Source organism: Chenopodium quinoa, unplaced genomic scaffold (assembly GCF_001683475.1).
Source record: "Chenopodium quinoa cultivar QQ74 unplaced genomic scaffold, ASM168347v1, whole genome shotgun sequence".
Classification (NCBI taxonomy): Eukaryota; Viridiplantae; Streptophyta; class Magnoliopsida; order Caryophyllales; family Amaranthaceae; genus Chenopodium; species Chenopodium quinoa.
In genome coordinates this window covers 966,826-985,772 of record NW_018742385.1, presented here as the reverse complement: position 1 = coordinate 985,772, position 18,947 = coordinate 966,826, and the positions used below count along the sequence as shown (strand labels likewise).

The 18,947-nt window shown below is 39.2% G+C and overlaps 1 pseudogene; it reads right to left on the bottom strand.

Annotated features, from left to right (window-relative positions):
- LOC110699318 overlaps positions 1-18,210 on the bottom strand; it is a 65,639-nt pseudogene extending 47,429 nt beyond the window's left edge.
- Between the last annotated feature and the right edge of the window lie 737 nt (positions 18,211-18,947).

Here is an 18,947-nt window from a genome sequence, read left to right as displayed (position 1 = left end):
AGCATGTTTTTACCTGCAACAGTACCAGAGAGCCCTTCCTGATGGCTTTCCGGCCAACTTTTGCTTCGTCAAGGCTTCGTAAAGTTTCTCCAAGGCACGTAGGCATAAGAGATCTCCCAGATTCAACATGTTCAAGCACGGATGCTAGACAAGCATGTCCTACCCTACCGTTTGCAAATAAAAGCTTGCTAAACATGCAAAAAAATATATGCCCTTCTACGGTATACATGATAAGACTCAGAGACAGGGCGATTGAAATATAAACTTGCAAGTTTTTCCAAGTCTTCCTCATTACCACACACAATTCTATTTAAATCTGGATCTATTAGATTCAGATGGCGTTTAAAGTCTTGGTAATAATACTCACGTAGGGTAAGCATGGCTATAAGATTTCTAGTAGGAAATCCAAAGATGGCACCGAATTCCTCAGGTAGGGGACAGATTTCATTATCAAATTTAAAACAATGTGTTACTGGACTCCAATAGTCTAATGTTTCCCTAAGAAAATCATGTTCAATCGCTACATGCCTCAGGGCTAGTAAACCCCTGACATGAAACAATTCCAATTCTCTTTTGTCAGCATTGGTCAAAGAATAAGACTAGTCGCGCAATGTATTATCAAAATTCTGAGACATTATTATTGAAATAAGAAATTCTAATTATTTTGTGTTTCGTAATTATGCATATCACAAATATATTAGTCCTATTTTTTAGCAAAAACGCTCGAAACTACTCAGAATTTATTTTTCTATACGCGTAAACCACACCGTTGTAGAATACGCGCACCGTGACACGGGAATTCCCATCGTGTCACGGGAATTTGTGCCGCGATACAGCAAATTTTGCCGTGACACGGTGGACGCGCACCGTACACCGTGTCGCGGCGCCCACGCATTTTCTTTTTTATCCTTTTCCTGTATCTATCCGAATTTTTTTTTAGTGTTTTATCTTCACCGTTTATTTTTTAATTCTGTTTTTTTCGAAAATTTCATTCCTAATAAAATTCTCAACTTCTTTTATTAATATTTTCATTTTTATTTTACTCATTTTATTTTTTTTTTCTTTTATTTTATTCATCTTTATTATTTATTTTATTTTTTACTCTTATTTCTATTATTATTTTCTTTTTCTTTGGGGAAGTTATAAACCTCGTCCCATTTCCAAACATATTTATTTTTAAGTAGTTGTAAAACTTATTCATATTTTTCTTTTCTTCTTATTTATTTTCTTTTGGGGAAAGTCGGTACTCTCCACTTACTCCACTTACACTTTTTTGTCGCGTCATTAATAAATACACAATCACACGCAATGAGTCTTAAGCACACACTAACACACAATAATAAATACATAAATTGTGAATAATGTACAAAATTAGTCATAATAAATGATCAGCGTCAAGTGTCATCACAGTATGTACAAATAAAGACCCTCGGTCAAAAATCTGTAGTACTAGAAGAGTGAGGATCAATGTCATCTCCAGCCTGTGAATATGGGAGCGGTGAGCCAAAGAGTCCTGCCATCATCCGGGTACGAGGAGTAGCATCCCTACTAGTCCCTATAATTCCAGTAGCAGTCAAACTCAAAGCAGGACCCGTCCAACTGGCAAGCGGCGTAGACTGACTCAAAGAAGTAGGAATCGTCGGTGGAGACATCGTCCCATACACTGGAACTGAAAACAAGCCAGACACCAGTGGAGGAACCCTAGACGACAGAGCTGTATATAAGCCAAGATCCATAGGAGTGATAACAGGCCTAAGCTCAGGCTGTGAAGACAGAGAAAACGACTGTCGCTGCCACTGACCCTAACCCGGAAAATGCTGGGAGGACAAAGGCTGCTACCACGGAGCCTCCTGAAATGGCTGAGAAAGCTGAGGATCCCGCTGAGACTAAGAATGCCGATGAACCTCAGGAGATCGTCTACCATGACTAGGCTCTCCCTCGTCCGAGTCTCTATGCCTCGAGCGCTAGCGGGACCTCCGTCACTCTTAAAGGACACAAAATCAAAAGATGTCAACAGTGCGAAATAAAAAACAAATGGTAAAAATGAGAAAAAGTGAACATACTTGAAGAACATCACCATAACTGCTGTGACAACTCGCACCACGCCGAAGCTTGATGATGCAGTACTTTAGAGCGTCAACCAGCTTCATGAATCTCATTATCTCCAGGCAGGTAGGCTCAGAACAAAACAAAGAAAAATCAGTAACAAGCGGTGTTAAAAGGGATGAATAATGCATCAAAAGCTTACCGGCTCAAAAACATCATGTAGAGACTCCTGCGCCTGTCTAAAACCCTCTGGTGCGTCAGCAATATGGTCCTCGGTAATACCAATCGGCCCTTGGTAGCGGACAGATTGAGGCGGAATCGCAATCCTCCCCACACGGCGAACAGTCGTCTGAAAAGACGATCGAATAATCAAGTTATTCGACTATTTAAACAGAGACTAGAGAAAAACTCCACAAAAGAAATCGTACCCCAGGAAGATGGGGTGGAGGAGCCAAAGAGGGAAGCAACTCCTGCGCATAATCACCCTCCATGCGCACAAGCTCCTGCCAAGGAAAGGTGTAGCGCTCTTCCCTGTTTATCAACTACCTAAGCAAGCGCGAGTCCAGCATCGACTCAGGTGGAGACAAGGGCACCACAGAGCGATCACCACTGTGCTGACGAACGACACGCTCCCCCAGATACCAGACAAAGTGTCCAGTACCAACAAAAACAGTGCGATACGCTGAAAGCTGCAAGGCCTCAGGAAGATTAGTCATCCCAACCCAAGGACGATACTAGACATCAATAGCAACCTGAAAACCATAAAAAGTTGCAATGAAACACCGAAAATAAAGTCAAGATAGAAAACAACAGGCTATAAAAGTAATTCTTACACCAACAGAAGAGGTGCCTTGGCGTAGCAGCCCGCGTAGCGCAGAGACAGACTCCACCCGTGACACTCCTCGGTTACGCCAGCTGGCCCCGATAGGGAAGTCATGAACCGCTCCACGACGCCGTCGTGGGGCCAATCCCCGAAAGTACTCGTAGAACCATAGCTACAATGAAAAGTAATCATTGAGCACATGAGTCGAACAAATTAAAATAAAACAAGAAGAGGAAAGGATCGTCACCTCTACGACTCTCCATAAACCGTAGACAGTGACAGGGGACTCGTCGTTCAGCTGCCTACATCCATGACGTAATGACCAGAGAAGGTCGGCATATTCGAGGCTGGCCCAGCTAAAGGATCCTATCTCACTGATCCTAACTAAAGAAGGAAGATAGCAAACGAGCGCACGCGAATTCCAATCAGGAGAAAGAGTCATGGAAATGAGAATCAAAATGAAGATCCGCACTTGCTGCACAGGTGATGTCTCCTCAATGTCGAAACCACGAGCCAGAACCAAAGCCAACTCTTATCGCCCGCTCCTAGGACCACCTCGAGACATCGGAGGAGTCCTGATATGCTGAACGATCGGACCTAACAAAACGGTTGCCTCAGCCGCTCCCCAAGAAAGATCAAACATCTGTGCTACGGCCCGGTCAGTGAAGCGAAGACCACTGATCATGCTAAAGTCCAGAGGGGTCACTGTCATCTCCCCTCAAGCAAAGTAAAAGGTGTTAGTAGTATCCCAAAAATACTCCAACAACGCGCGAACGACTGTCGCACCGCAACCCTGGGGCTACGAAAACCTACGATCGCCGAATAAAAGTCTACTAGACCAGCTGATTCCCATAAGGCGTTCGTAGCAGGATTCCTCGTGATAATCTAATGAATTCGAGGAATCAAATCTCTGGCTCCAGAACCGTTATGGCGACGCGTGCCGTCAACTATGCCGGCAAGTGGACGATGAGAAACGTGGTTCTAACGATAGAAAACCAACTGGTCTGGTGTCTACGGAGGTGGAGCCCACCTACCTCTACCCGTAGAGGGTCGAGGCTTAGACTCTAAGACGTCATCATCCATACCCTCGGGAATCGTGGGAGGGTCTTCCCGAAAAGCCTAACGTCGGCCATGAGTGGAAAGATCGCGATCTCGTCGTCTAGGCATGCTATTATAAAAATAAAAATCTAAATGCTTAGCATCATTTCCTAAGATATTTAGTTATTTATGTTGAGTTGCATTTTAATAAAAACCTAAATGCTTAGCATCATTTCCTAAGTTATTTACTTATTTATTGCGTTTTCTATTATACGCAAAATAATGGAATTAATTATAGTATTTAGTTTCTCCATGACGATGTTCTCCTAATTGCATGATACTATGTTCTCCATGACATTGTAGTACATACACAACACAAAACATGTTTCAAAATTGCACGAAAACAATAGATCGACGCGTCATGGCACATTTTACAAGATCTACAACCAATATGTCTTCATTTCAAGTGCAAAAGTACAACATGAACAACAAGAACGCCATTTCCCACAAGTAGTACCAAAAATGGTGATTTGCTCAATTCTTCACCAAGTCATGCAATTTTTGTCTCAAATCGCTCACAAACACACATACTTACATATAAAAGTAAATTCATGGCAAGAATTTTAACATAAACCTCAAAATCAAAAAAATCCCCAAATTGATTTTTAAGGGGTTTTTTTTCATGAAATTACTCATTTGAAGCAAATTCGAGACAAAATCAAAGGAAACTTAAGATCATTGTGGAGAACCAAAAATGAAGAAAGTAGCAAAAATTTAGAGCAAAATTGATGAAAATTTGAGCTCCAAAACTCGAAAAAACCGTGAAGACAGCATAGCAAGCCGCCGTGACACGGTGAGCAAAAACCGCGACACGGTGATCAGGTCCCGTGCCATGATGATCGGATTCCGTGTAACGGTGATTCTAGGAGTTGACGGAGCAACGAAATCTAAACGGCAATAGCAGCAACGAGCAATAGCAAAAAAAAAAGAAAGAAAGAAACCCAACATCGCCGCCGTGTCACGGTAAGGGGATTCGTGACACGGTGTAAACAGCAGTATGCCGGTGCAGCCTCGCCGTGGCATGGGAATCTGAGTAAAAATAGAGAGGAGAAGTGAGAGCAGAAGAAGAAAGAGAAATGGTGATTTAAAGCCAAAAAATGACCGTTACACGACCCCGTTACTGTTCCACGTTTCCCGTTACTGAGTAACGGTGTTCGGCGCGTGGTACGGGGCGCGTGGGATTTTTGTGCTAAAAGAAATCCCGCGACACGGGAATTCCTCCCGTTTGACGGCAATCGAGCACCGTGTCGCGGAATTTATCCACGTGGCACGGATTTCAAGCTTTTGTCCTGCACACTTTTCGAAGTTGACAACGATTATTCCTGGCATTTTGACCAAAATTGCACGATTTTCCACACAAATTGGACAGTTAATTTTTCAGTAGAATTATGCGAAAAATTCTAAATGACGTTTGAAGGGTATCAAAATTACTATTTTGCCCCTAGGAAGCGTCAAAATCAATTTTGTCGATATTTTAAACACCTAATATGGTTGGATAATCAACTTGAAGGTGTGAATCATCTGCGGCCCACGTTCGGGGATAATCGAACCATTATACACTTGCAAATTTCAGCGATTACAGTAATTGTCGGCTTTCCTCAATCATGGAAAGCGTTATCGGTGGATTTTTCTTCAAGTATAGAAAACCGCCAAGTCGGCTTACCTCAAGCATGGAAAGCATTATCGGTGGATTTTTCTTCAAGTATAGAAAACCGCCAAGTCGGCTTTCCTCAAGCATGGAAAGCATTATCGGTAGATTTCTTCAAGAATAAAATGACACCAAATTCATACGTCGACTTTCCTCAGGCATGGAAAGTATCATCCGGTAGGTTTCTTCAGGCTTAGAAAGCTACCAAATTCCTCGGTCGGCTTTCCTCAGGCATGGAAAGCGTTTCAACGAACGTCATCCGGAGGATTCCTTCAAGCATAGGAAGCTGCGAAACTCATTTGTCACCGATACACTGGTGCCAGATACGTATTTTGTCCTTTTACTCTTTGGAATTAACATTTTTCTAAAGGTATCGACGTATACAGAGTGATTTATGATCGCAGAACATCTTAAATCATTCTCCGTCCCTATCGACTACTTTGACTATCGTTTACAAAACTGACGTTTCTACAAACTCAGTCAAAGTGGGGGCTTCTGTAGACACCTAAAAATGTCTCCCCAAAATCAAACTCGATGATGAACGATCTTTCACCGCCACTATTGGTCGGGTTCAGTATTTAATCCCGAGAGTGCTTAAAATATCGTATTTAATTAAATTCAATTTCGGAATAGTCCATGGATTAGTCTTGATGTTTGGTCAAAGCATAGTTTTAATTTCAGCCCAAACTTATTAATTAATTTTAGCCCAAACCTTTTTTATTTTATTGTTTTATTATTTCTTTTGGCACAAACTTTTTATTTATTTTAGCCCAAATAATAATAAAATCAGAAAATGGCCCGAAATTATCAATCGGCACTTAAAATGCTGAACGAAATTAGGGTTAAAAATGAATTTAGACGGAAAAGCGGACTGAAAATTCCCGCGTCACGGAAACAGTCCACCGTGTCACGGGAAACTTTCCCGTCTGACGGTGGGGTTCCCCGTGACACGGGACACCTGCTGTGACACGGGGGTTTTCGTGTCCTTTCCGCGTAAACCCTTAACGCGTTTTCTCACCCGTTCAGCATATATTTCCCACGTCACACAAAAGTACACCGTGACACAGGAATGTTTCCCGGCTGACGGTGGGATTTCCCGTGTCACGGCACACTTTTCCGTGTCACGGTATACTTTTTTAGGGTTTTTATCATTTTAGGGTTTCGTGAGTTCCCTTAGCACATTTTTTCTATATATACCCCCTCATTTATGATGTACGGGGCATCAATTAATTCTCTATTTTTCTCTCTTCTATGCTCTAGACTAAACACTAGCCTACCCTTATTCTTTCAAAATTCCTTCTTCAAGCACTCCCAGGAGTCCATACTTTACTCGTGGTTCTGTCCTTAAGCGAAGGCGTGAAAGGTAGAACTGTTTGAGGGTTTGGCCCGAAATCAACTCTACTTTACTTAATTTAATTTAATTATTGTTTTATAATTATTTCCTTGAAGTTACTAACTCGTTTATTATTTTGTAGTTGCAAGCAAACAGAATCAAAGTAAGAATTATGTTCCTTTAATTTCTATTATTTTTCTAACGATTTTATATTGTTGGAATTATTGTTAAATTGCTTCCAATATTAATCTTTCTTCTATTATATTATTATTGATCACCATATTGAATGTTTAAAGGGAATATGTAATTGAAAATCACGCCTAATAAGATAATTTGGACGACCGGTTTAGGCTCCTTTTTAATCTTGTTGTTAAATCAAGTGATCACCATATTTTAGAATTATATGTTGCATTAATATTCAACCAATTTAGCATAATAATAGTTTGGAGCAAATTAAATTTCTGTTTGTATGCCTTTGAGATCGCAGGAATCATTTTTCATTATAAGAATCAAGTAGAGGCCAATATGGGCGAATGTGACTCCATGACTCACTTCATACCATCATCCCCGATCCTCCTTTCGTGGTTCCGAACCATATGGAGTTAGTAATCTCATGGATTATGAATGGGGTGTAACCTTCACGGGTCAATCGTTGTTGCCTATCGTTGTCCCTTATCGTGGTTGCCTTTTTATGATCCGTGAACGGTTTACAAGTTCCTTAAAAACTAGTTGGCGGCTCTCTACTTTATTTGTCTCTGATCGTATTATCTCAATTCCCAGTTTCTATGAGTGCCAAGCATATTCACACATGCTTTTAACGTAGGCGCACTTCGAGCGACGCCTACAGAAACCGAGACAAACCCCTAAAAACAGGAAAGTTCCTCCAAGCTAATCATAGATACATCTCAACATCCCATCAATACAAAGTAAGCACACATAAGATAAGGCATGGAGGTAAATGGCACAAAAATAAGGGAACTAGCTACCACTACCACTCGACCCGGAGCCGTCACTGTCATCCCCATCATAGGAAAACCCGGATGGGGGACCATAAGGATCCCATCCCCCGGTGTAACTAGGTGGCCAACCATAGTGCCCCCTAAACTTATCTTGTTGTAAAGGGGCAAGGGGAGTGAATGGATCGGGCAAGGCGAGCGGTAGTGGGTGCTCGGGGTGTACATAGGGGTAGTTAGGATCACCCCTATAGTCGCTCCCACAGGGAACACGGTAATCATAGTTACCATGCTCATCGGGGAATGAGCGAGTCTCGGTGTTGGACCCCGGGGGTCCTTGACAATATGGGTACGTGGGTACCCCATCACCCCGAAAAAATGGTATAGTAACATGTTGGGGTGGAAAGTAAGGGTAGTTAACCAGGGAGTGATGTCTCCCCGGTTAACACCCGCATCATATAAATGTTGTTGTTGGAGAAACATACCTTGTTGCATCTCCAAAATTCCTCTCATTTAAGATTAAAGGGCCTCAAAGTCTTGATCATACATGCCCTCCAACCAGATTTTCATGCCCTTCATTTGAGAACTAAGGGCAACCAAGTCGGAGTTAGCAAATTGGTGTTGTTAATCTTGATGTTGTTATTTTTGTTGTTGCTGCTGCGGCGGCGACTCTTCTTCACCCATCTCTTCATCATCATCACAGTAGGGAGGGCGGTGACTTTTGGAGACATGACAAATATTTTCCACATTATCGCGGGTGAGAGAAGTCAAGGAGGGGTTAGGGAGATAGCACCAATGCGTGTTCTCCCGAAGCCAATCAAACACCTCGTCGTCCTCATTCTTTATTAAGAACTAGATTTGCTTCAATTGCCTGACATCGAGGTAGAGAGAATCAACATCCCTCACGAGAGTGCAAGATGACAAATAGTGCCTGAGCTAAAGGTTGGTCACTAGCCTTGTGACCATGTTCCCACAAGGAATCTCGCGGATTCCCTATCTTACAATCCTTGGCAATACTTGACAAATGTGTACCCCAAATTTAGACGACCTCGGTACTCCTCACCTGTAGCCACCCGAAGAATCCGAAGCTCCAACTAACTCATTTTACCCAACTCTTTCTTTGGAAACACCGAATACCCCAAAAGCCGATGGAGAACTCGAAGACATGGTTGGTACACCTTACTAATCTTAGCATACCGGGTCACAAAGTCACCATACCCTGAAATGGTATCCCACCATGAGTTTTGATCATACTCATCATGAAAAAGAGCTCGGGATCCAAAATATCCGAGTTTGGATCGACGTCACGAGCTGCATTGAACGAACTCTTCAAGAGGTTGATCAAATTGAATGTTGAAGAGTTGAAACCGAGCTTGATAGTAACCTCTCTAAGCAACAACGAGATCAACCGTAGCCAAGAACTCTAAAGTAGGTTGAACATAGGTACGGAAGCTCTGGCTCACGAATGATCCCATACGGAGGTTGTTGAGCAATTCCCTTAAGTCTTCATCAATTCCCAACTTAATCATGTTCGGTTGGAAGTAATGTCAGGAAGGTTTACAGGAACAGTTATTTTTAAGTTTGGTGTATCTTGCCTTTTGTATGGGGTCGGTAATTCGTAATTTGGGAATAGGGGTAGGTTAAAGAGATTATGAGGTAGAGGGGAAGGAGCGGGTTCGTCAATTATTACATTGGTCTTTCGCTTCTTGAGAAGCTTTTTAATGTGTTTAGACATGGTGAATTCTCGAAGATAATAGCTCAACAATCCAATCACAATGCACCACAAACACCACAAGAAAAACCAACCAACAATTCAAGATGCCTCAATCACACTCCTTTACTAACACCGTCAATCAACAACTCACTACCAAAATCAAACAATCCCAAATTTACACAATCACCACCAATTCAAATCAACAATTTCTTTCCAACCATACACCAATCACAATGAAACCAATAACCAATGCTCAACAATATCAATGTCACACTACTAAAAATACGACCTCAACAATTCTCAACAATCATGCTCAATTTAGCTACAAAAACATCAAATAACACAATGTGAGGCAATAACAATCAACAACAACATATATAATCAACCAAAATTCAACATCAATCATCAAAATCACCAAAATTCATACTACTAATATTCACATCCATCAACAACCCAATACTTACAACTATATGATATAATTATGCAATTAAGAGTAAAAGAAGATGTTTATACCATACAAGATGCAAGATTGAACAAGTTTTGGCCACCAATTTCCTCACAAACAAAAAAGCTCCAATTTGCTTCAACAATGGATGAGAGAGATTGAAGGTTGGAATAGATGGAAATAGTGTAGTCTTTGTTGAAAAGGATGAAAATGTGGAAAGATTTGATGATTTTTGATTGAAAGGGGTTAGGGTTTGTGCGGTTTTGAGAGTGAGATGAGATGCGTGCGTTCGAATGTGATAGGTAAGAAGGATAAATGAGGAAAAAAAAAAGGAAAGAAGAAAGTTAAGGCACGGCTGCAGGGGTGCGCACCCGCTCGGCCAAGCTGCGCGTCCGCGCCCATGTCGTGCGCGCACGCACCCTCCCTGGAGCGCCTACGCCATTCAGAGCAACTTGGTTTTTTGCTTCTTTGGTGCGTTCATTTGTGGGCCGCTTATCGTTCAATATCATCCCGGTATTTTTGAACCCATCGTAATGATCAGTTTATAAACATGAAGAATGTGGGTTCAACATCCCTAAAATAATTATAGCACCACAATGAACACACCAAGTTCAAATTTCTTTCAAATTTTAGCACAATTTCCCTATCTTACCTCACTAATACTTCTTACCCTTGTTACCTCAAAATTCGATAAAATGAACATATATCACATTGAAAACCGCAAAACGCCTATCCATTGCTCGTGCTCATTTGAATTAATCCATCTCCATGAATTTACCCTATAATTCCAAAAGAAAAACAAGTGAAAGAAAAGAAAATAAAAGAAAGAAAATTAAGAAAAAAGAAATCAAAAGGAAAGGTTAGAAATCTTCGGGTTGCCTCCCGGGAAGCGCTTGCTTATGGTCCTAAGCTCGACCCTTCCTCCTAATCATGGAGGGTCAAAGGACACCACCTTACTCAAAGTGGCGGAAAGTAAAAACTTCTCTTCAATTTGTAATAACTTCTCATTGTTTCTTGATGAAACCTCATTTGCTTGAACTTCAAAAACAACCTTCTCATTCTTCAACTTCAATCTCATTCGCTTCTTCCTAGAAGCCCTTGCCTTCTTCTTATCCTTGTTCCTTCTTGTAGACGGGTTAACACCATCCATTTCCTTGGAACCATCCTCCTCCTCTTGAGGACAAATCTCAAACCAATGTGGAATGTCAATTACCTCTTCGTCCTTAGCCTTTGAAAGCTTTTCTTCTTCACTAACTTTCATGCCATCAAACTTCACAAGCACATCATCAAAAATCTCATAAACACCGTTAGTTGAATAATTAATCACACACACATTATCCAATGAACGAAGGGAATTATCATTCATGACTCCTTTCACAAAAGACAAGGATTCATGCATTGGTTTTAGCTTAAAACTTTCTTTTTCATTACCAACTCTCAAAATGATACGACCTCCTTTAACATCTATTAGAGCACCCAAGGTAGCTAAGAATGGTCTCCCTAAAAGAATAGGAATGTGGTCGTCCTCTTCAATTTCTAGCACAATAAAATTTACGGGAATTGTGAAATCACCTATCCTAAGGGGAACATCTTCAACTCTTCCTTTTGGGAACTTAATAGATCTATCGGCCTACTGCAAGGTCATATTTGTAGGAAGAAGTTGTCCTAGCTTAATTTTCTTGAACACCGATTAAGGAATAATGCTAACACTAGCACATAAGTCACACAATGAATTTTCAGACAACTTACTCTTGATTTTGCACGGAATAGAGAAATTTCCCGGATCTTTCATCTTCTTTGGTAAGTCATTTTGAATCAATGCACTACAACACTCACCAAGCTCTACCGAATCTATCTCATTGCACTCTCTCTTGCCACTCAAAATATCCTTAAGGAATTTGGAATATCTAGGCATTTGGGTCATAGCTTCGATGAGAAGAATACAAAGATGGACCTCCTTCAACATGTCAATAAATCTTCCAAATTGTTCATCTAACTTGTTCTTCATAAACTTTTAGGGATATGGAAGGTCGCGTTTTCTCACTTAGTCTTGCACTCTCTCAACACTCTTATTTTTCTCATGGACCTCCTCTTTTCTCACACTCTTTGACACACCTTCCTCTTTTTCCTCACTTGAATCACAATCACTCTTCTTCTCATCCTCCTCACTATTCCTTAAAACTCTCTCTTCAAGCACTTTTTCACTCCTTGTGGTGATAAAATAAACGGGATTATTAAGATCAACTCCTTGAGAGGGTAGTGAAGAAGGGCTAGCACAATCTTTCAAAGTGTTGGCTAGTTGAGTGATTTGGGTTTCAAGCATCTTGTTGTGTGTAACTATCTCATTGAATTTCTTATCACTCACCGACATATAGGTGTTCAAAATCTTGGTTTGGTTCTCAATGGTCTCCTCTAAGGTAGTCTTGGAAGATTGGGGTTGAGCATAAGAATTATCACCATTGCCTTGAGGTCTTGGAGCAAATCCGGGTGGGGGTCCCCTTTGATTGTTGTTTTGAAAATTTCCCCTATTTTGATTGTTCCAATTACCACGGCCTTGATTGTTACCAAAAGTTTGGTGTTGGCCACCAAAGCCTTGAGATTGGCCTTGATTTCCATACCCTTGGCTTTGGTATTGATTACTATAACCTTGGTTGTTATAGTTACCTCGGAAACCTTAATTTTCTTGGTTCTTGTAACCACCATTGTTGTAGTTATCAAAACTACCTTGTTAGTGAGAATTCCTATTCCCAAAATTCCTTGGACCATCAAATCTTTGTCCATTGTTATTATTGGAAACAAAATTCACTTGCTCACAATCATTGTTTTCAACATCATCACAATTTTCAAAAGCATTTGGACAATTAGAAGAATCATGGTCGTAAGACCCACAAACATCACAAAAGACACAACCACTTGGCATATTACTCGAATTAGAAGGAGGAATAGAGTTATAAGGTGTACCTCTCCCTTTTATGTGGGAGGGAAGACTTGGTGCAATCTAAGAGGCACTCTCTAGCTTGGCTTTAATCAATGTCATATCCTTTCCCAAGTTTGAGATTTGGGAAGACAAGTTATTGATTGCAATAATATGATCAACCAAATAAATCTTTGAGCCACTTTTTCTTATGGACTCTCTCTCACCCTCTTGAAAATCCATGTAGTGACGAACTACATCCACAATTATATCTACAACCTATTCTTCGGTCTTGTTCCTAATCGGTCCGGCTCCAGCATCAAGACACGACTTCCCTTGGGGGCTCAATCCTCCGTAGAAATTTGTATGATTTGATAAGTTGGAATTCCATGATGAGGACATTCACGTTGATACTCCTTGTATCTTTCCCAAGCCTCATACAAACTCTCACTAGGCTTTTGCTTGAAACTTTGGATTAGAGTTCTTGCCTCGGCGGTCTTCTTTTGAGGATAGAAGCGGGAAAGAAACTCCTTAGTAACCTCATCTCAAGTTCTCAAGGAATTAGGTTTCACTTCCTTATCCAACCATTCCAAAGCTCTTCCGATTAGAGAAAACGGAAATAGTTTGAGCCTTATGAACTCTTGAGAAACCCCATTGACCTTGATGGTATTACAATACTTCTCGAACTCTTTGAGCTGGTTTAGTGGGCTTTCATGCTAGGCACCACTAAATTGCCCTGGTTGAATCATTGTTATCATTGCCGGCCTTATCTCAAAGTCATTGGCGCGAGTTTTTGGTGGAGCTATGCCACTCTCAAATCTATAAGCGCCGGGAGTTCCTAACTCCTTCAAAGCAACTCTTGGATTAGCTCTCATGCTTACTCGATCCTCCTCTTCTTTTTCTTGGTGAATTTCTCTCTTGGAGAGCTTGGACTCAAAGAACGATTGGCAAACCCTTATCCTTGTTATTATTTTTTCGATTTCCGGATCAAATGGCACTAAAGTCCTTCCTCTTATCCTATGCATACAAAAAACTCAAAACAAATATCAATAGCACGGCTACAAATGTAACCTAAAGAGAAAAATCTTTTTGTATTTTTTTTAAATTAAGTGAAATAGACTCAACAACAATAGCAAACAACTACGTCATTCCCTGACAACGGCGCCATTTTGATCAAGGGTGGAGACTAGGTCTTTGAAAACTAATCTACCCTCGGTCAAACAAAATTTGTAATCTCTCAACACACCCTTATACCTAGCATAGGAGTAAGTCGAGGGTCGAACCACTAGGAATGGGAGATGAATGCTAATGCTAAAGCTAAGCTATCTCGAAGTAATGAATTAAGGTGTGTATATACTTAACAATCAAACAATCAAGAAGAAATTAAATAGTAACAAGCACTAGGGTTAGGATTCACATATACTTGTAATGGATATAGATAATTAAGATTGGAGATAACTAAGTTGGGTGTTGCGAGAGAAAATCAATTAAGCAATTAAGAGAGTATGGTGGGCTAATATCCTAGAGGTCAAGCTAGCGTCAACTACGAGAGACTCTAACTAAGAACCTTACAAACCTACTCAATCGACAAAAGCAAGCCACAAATCAATTTTCCGTATCAATGTGAGCTTATAATGCATTCTAGTGTAACAATCAAAGTTAGCTACTCTTCAATTAATCACACACATGAACTTAATCAATCAACCAATTTAATCACACCATCAACTCCATCAATTTCCCCTAATTAGCATCAATCCATTACTTATATATGCTTCAACATTCCCCTAGCAAGAGAACTACTCACAATCCATATAAATTAAGATCAAAACTAAGCTAAATTACAATTTCAACATCATCATCATATCAATAAAACTAATTCAATCACAAATTCAATTCAAACTTGAACAATCAACAAAACAATTGAAATGATAAGCTAAAGATTGCATTAAAGTAAAAGAAATCCTTACAAACTTGCTTCAATTCAATGGAAAAAATGTTAGAATCATCAATCTTCAATCACCAATCAAGAACGTCTCACTCTACAATCTAGAGTTTCGCTCTCTACAAAAATGATCTAAAATTCCATATCTAATTCTCCTAATGAACTCTCTAATTCTCTTTCTAAAAATAGAATGAAAATCTATACATAGTAAAAGTAACAAAGAGAAATTAGTTAGATCGTCCCCAAATAAACCCGTACAGGCGCGGCCAACTATTAGGAAGAACGCGACCGCGCAAATTTAGGTACAGAACAGAGACCCAGACAGGCGCGCCCACACCACCAGGCCGCGCGGCCGCGCCAAAGTCTCTCGCGCCCGCGCCTGGGAACAAGGCAGCCCTCTTCACTATCATATCGATGCTCCTTGTGCGTTCCACTCAATGCTCTTGATAAACAAGGGACCTTGCATTATCCAAACTCCATGTTTGTGGGTTCAACACGAGAAATCATGCCCCCACGGCTTGAATGCACGGCCTAAGGTCTTTAGGAACTTGCACTTCTCCATGCTTGGGCCTCAAATGGAGAACATTGGGCATCCTAATCAATGCCAAACTTGGGAAGGGGCCTCAGGAATCATTGGATAACGACCTTAACCTGAAAATGAAAGAAAACAAGAAAATAAAAGAGAAAATAACAAAATAAACCAAGAAATGCATAAAGATAGAAATTCAACTAAGAAAATGCAAACTAAAAAAATAAAGAGTAAAATTAAGGAAAAGATAAGGAAAAGAGCTATAGAATCGCATGAAATCCACCCTAAAGAGAATCAAATGAGTGCAATAAATGACACTCATCAGATAGCCATCCCAGAGCAGAATAGCTAATATCTCTAGAATCTTTATAAATCATATTGTATATAAGAGGACTCGCCTACATATACAATAAGTGAGATTTCCCAAAATAATAAGGGAAACATGATTATAATCTCACAAGCTATCATAGCCAAATGTATCATATGGAGTAATATATATAGAAAATTGTCACGTACTAAACTGTTGTACAAGATGTAAACCGATGCTGAGAAAAGGCATACATAACACAAATACTAATACAGGCACACATTCTATTCCCCTGCCTTACTCGACTAGAAAGTAGATGCATCTCAAGCATGGATCGAGGAATTAAATCAAATGCAGCCTTCAAATCTTCAATATAATGACACTAACATTTGTTCTTTGAAGGAAAAAGTTTTCATACACTCCATAACAACTTCAATATTTCCACATTAACTCACTTTCATCCACAATTACCAGCAAATATAAACAACTGAGCTAAGCACATGTATATAGCAGAAGAGATTAGAACTTACTTCACGAGGAAGAATGCCTTAAATAGTGAGGATATTCTTATCAAGAATCACTCGTGTTCCAAAAATTATCCCTATCCACTTTGTCATGACAACCAACCACCCATTCTACATTGCTAATTTCCACACATACTGTAATATTTACATGTAAACATATCAATCTGTGACAATAATGTACGTATTATACCCATCAATACATTCAAATTTAACACTTCTAACAAATTCTAATTTACAATAATTGAGGCAAAAATTGATTTAAATGCGGCAAATTTAGACAAATAATTGAAGCATGAAACAATAGTATAATTTCAAGCAAAGACCTGAAGAACCCAAATATTATAAAAAAAAAGAACAAAAAAAAACTCAATTGAAGATCTCAAAACCCTAAATAAGCGAAAACCCCAAATTGACTATACATAATTCAACATTATAATCCAAATAGCTGAGTATAAACAATCAATCAAAAGAAAATGCAAAAATCAAAATCCACATTTCACCAAAAACTCCCAAATCATCAAACCCTAAAACATAAAACCCAATAATTTCAAGATCAAATTCCTGATCCAATCAACATAACCAGCTCCAAATCCAATAAAAATAAAATCAACAAAATTTAGAATCAATTTGAAACATTCCAAACCAAAATTACCTGAAAATGGAGGGAGATCAATGACCATTTTTCTAGGCATGCTCAAGATAACGGATTCGTTAAGGTAGGAGAAAGATAGCATAGGCTTCACCTTGTCGGGAACTTCCTTCACTGTAACACCTCAAAGCTCGTTGTTAAATCTACGCAACGCCATTGTTGTTCGATGAGAGAGAAGGAAAGAGAAATTGGGGATCGAATTTAGATGATAACCCTAGGTAAAGATTGAATAATCCTGGAGAAAGTGATCACTAGCAAGCAGAATAAGGGTAAAATAGTACTTGAACATTTTGTGGGGCAAAATTGTCATCACAATATTACTAAGGAGTTTTCAACTCTCAAACTTGTCACTTTTAATAGTTATAGATAACAAAATAAAAAATTAGATCCAAGAAACACTCAAAAATCAAAACGTAGGGACTACGCGTTTAACAATCTAAGCAATTAACCTTTTACATATCGACAAGCAAGAAACAAGACTAACCTTCAGCTCTTTTGCAAGTAAAATTAGGCTTTCTTGATCCACCCCAACTACATGGCAAGCAATCAAACAATGAAGCAAAATAATATACAGAATGAAAATTAATCAGGATTCACAATCATCTCATGGAAAGTTATAGGGTGCATAAAGGGCAAATGAAATCGCCACTTCTATTATTCTGTCCAATTTTTTAACCTTCCAGTTAATTTCTCAGGTAGGTTTGCCACCTACTCACCAACATTCTATAATTTTCATTTATATTAAGTCACAATTTAATAAAGACCACAGCACAAGGATACTCGTCACTTTCATTAACATTGTGACCTATGTATGTTTGAGATCTACAAAAGTAACCAACTTTAACAAAAATATCTCTACACTCATAAAAGAAAATTCAGCACACATAAATAAAGAATAATGGAAGGGGAAATTCACATAGGTTGGTATGTATGATTTTCATTTCAGGACCAATTGACCATGCTTCCTTTGACATAACAAATAAAATCTTTCTCCCTGTCAATAATATGAATGGAAAAGAAAGACTACTGATTTGATATCACTCATGTCCCTCGAAAAAATTGTTATGTAAACCAGAAAGTTTAGAAGCCCAAAAGGTAATAGTGATGCTATTACAACTACCTTAGATTTAAGCAAACACAAGATTGATCTAACCAATAACAAACATATAAACAAATAATAAAATACTTACCCAAGCTGATCAATAGCAATGACCCTAAATCGACGGGCCAAGGCATCAAAATTTCGGAAGAAGAAGCCTTGTGAAGCACCATATCCATGAACCATAACAATTGTCGGGGAGTTTTCATCTTTGTTGTCAAAGGTAACAGTATTTATAAACCTAGGTTCATCACTTGCAGCTCAAAAACAACCTAATATTAGAACCGGGTGGACCGGAACCTATATTCACTTATTCCACCACAAAAAGGGGTCCTAAAATAAAACAAATTATCAAACCCCATAAGGAAAATTTCCAAAAACATATGTATGATTCCAAATTCATTAAAACTCGTGATGTCATGTCATCTTACAGAGTGAACTGAACATCAAATTGCAAATGCATTCTTGAGTTATACCTCTCCTCCAAAACAATTTAGAAGAATAACATGATTACTTACAGACAATTCAATTCATTTCACTTTACCTTGAACTTCACAAAATTATGCTAATGATCATCAGATTATGAACCAAAGCTATATATAAATAATCATCCAACTTCCATGAAAAAAGCTTCAAAAACCCTAAAATATTCAACTCACAAAAATTAATAAAATTGGTTTCCATTTTTTTCTCAAAATTAGATCGATATAAATCTGATAATAATTCACAAAGAGTAAATTCGATTTTAAAATGGAAAATTGATGATTGAAAAACACATTACCTTGTAAGTTGCTTTAGTAAAGGGGAAAGCTCAGAATTTGCTTTAATGGAGGAATAGAAAAGGCTCGGAAGCTGCTTCAATGGAAAAAAAAAAAAAAAGTCACATAGCTACAATTCAGGGAAATCAATATTCAAACATGAAA